This window comes from Desmodus rotundus, chromosome 7 (genome assembly GCF_022682495.2).
Source record: "Desmodus rotundus isolate HL8 chromosome 7, HLdesRot8A.1, whole genome shotgun sequence".
Lineage (NCBI taxonomy): Eukaryota > Metazoa > Chordata > Mammalia > Chiroptera > Phyllostomidae > Desmodus > Desmodus rotundus.
The window spans coordinates 43,512,023-43,514,180 of NC_071393.1; the positions used below are offsets into that span (position 1 = coordinate 43,512,023).

The following is a 2,158-nucleotide window of genomic DNA, read 5'->3' on the forward strand; positions in this document are numbered from 1 at the left end:
TGCAAGTTTTTGTCATGTCACTGAAAAATACCTTGGGTTAAGAAAAACAATAGGAAAGGTTGCCCCATTGTCAATGTCCCACAAGGCTTGTCTTTTGCCCATCCTGCTATGGAGGACTAGAAAGTCAACTCAAATACCTTTTGTTTGGCTTGTCCCAAATGGTATCAAAGTTAGAAAAGTATCTTTGGACCACCTTCTTCCTGAAACATGACACATGCTTCTCCAATCTCGTCACTGGAGGTGACTTGGAGAGGAGACGAGGCTCTTGTGCAGGTTGGGGTTCTGGCTGTGCCTGTGAACAAATGAGTACATGGTTTTGCAGCCTGGAACTTTGCATCTGTGCAGCTGGTGGAGGTGTACCATTTCTGTAGTGGGCCCTGAAGGTCCCTCTATTACTGTACATCTTTTGGCAGAGGTAACACATTATGGGCAACCCAGAAGGCAGGTCAGCAAAGCTCTGGCCGGCCTTGTCCATCAGGACATAGATGGGGTACTCATCATCCCCAGGGACAAGGCTCACAACATCGAAGGTCCCGTCACTGTCCTCCATGAGCATTGTGCCTTCCTCACTGGCCCCGTCTGAGTTCCATGAGGAGGGGCTGCTGCTCTCCGACTTCCTGCTCCAGGCAGTCCTCAAATCCAGGATGGTGCCCTCCCTGGGTGGCCCTGAGTTGTAGCTCTCCCAACTGGCACTGTGGACTTGGGCCATTGGGTAAACCAGACTGCCCATCCTACTGGTTCCCTTAAAGATGACAGAGACATCTGGGAAGCTCGTTGTGTGAAAGCCATGTCCTGGTAGGCTTCCTTGCCAAGTCTTTGAGGAGGTATGCTGCCCAGAAATGCTCTTCACGGCTCTCCACTGCTTCTTGGGTTGATACTTTCTTGTGGAGGTTTAGGTTTGAACTGCGTCTGTCCCTGCTCCTGTGGGAAGGGAAGGTGACTGCACAGCCCTCCATCGTGCACCACTTCTTCTTCATCCATTCATCTACTTATGGACACTCAGGTTGCTTCCATATTTTGGCTGTTATAAATAATGATGCAATGAACATATGGATGCCTATGTCTTTTTGATTTAGTGTTTTGGCGTTTCTCCAGGTAAACACCCAGAAGTTAAATTGCTGTATCTTTCTTTATCTGTTATTATAGCCTTTGTTTTAAAATCTGTTTTATCTGGTATAAATATTGTTATCTGTTGGGAACCATCCTGCCTGGGTTCAGAAGCTGTAACCCCCCACAGCTAAGGCTGAGTGAGAGACCTTGGGACCATAAGCCACTAAGGAGACAAAGCTTATCTCCTTGGCAGGGATGCCACCTCTGCCCCCTTTAACTTCACCCTGCTTGGCCCCCCAGTGCATGACCAGTTAGCCAATGACAGGTAAGATTCCTCAAGGGAGGGATGACCTAAGACAAGCATGCTCATAAAGGGGCCCTCAGGGAAGGACTTGGGGGCCATAGAAAAAGAGGGGGATGGACCCTCACCCCTCAGCTTTGACATAGCCTGAGTCCTCATTCTGTCTGCAAAGTCTCCTAATCTCTTGGCTGCCTTACTTCCCCTGCCTGACTTAAGCCTGAAACAATGACAGAGGGCCATGCAGCCCTGTGCTGGAAAGGGCGGATTCCCCAGGGCAATCAGGCCTAAGAAAGAATGCATAAAATCCTGTGAAACCTGATTTGCTAAGAATGTCCTCAGTTTTCTGATAAGGGTCCAAGCATAAAATGACTTTGTTCCCCAAAGTTTTATAGCCCTTTAGCTAACTGACCCTGACTCATAATAAGCCCTCAGAGTTCTTTGACTGTTATCTATTGTTTGATCATTACTGCCTGACAATGATTGATGACTTTTACCTGTATTCCTAAATTAAACCCAATAAAAGGCCATTGAGCAACAGGCTCAAGGCCCTTCTCCTTTGAGAGATCAGATACCTTTCCTCCCCAAGCAGATCATGTTTTGGTAGATTTATTCTTATCCATGGCAGATGTGGAGTGGGCTCTGTGGGCAGAGCCCCCACACAGTTATTGAAGCTTTTTTGTTTGTTTCCATCTTCATGAAATATCTTTTTCCAGTCTTTTACTTTCCATCTGCATGTGTCTTTCCATTGAAAGTGAGTCTCTTATAGACAGTATAGGTAAGGGTCACATTTTCTTAACCATTCAGCCT

The 2,158-nt window shown here is 47.0% G+C and overlaps 1 pseudogene; it reads right to left on the bottom strand.

Annotated features, from left to right (window-relative positions):
• Positions 1-231: 231 nt before the first annotated feature.
• On the bottom strand, positions 232-956 carry LOC112316982 (zinc finger protein basonuclin-1 pseudogene; annotated as a pseudogene).
• Positions 957-2,158: the final 1,202 nt, after the last annotated feature.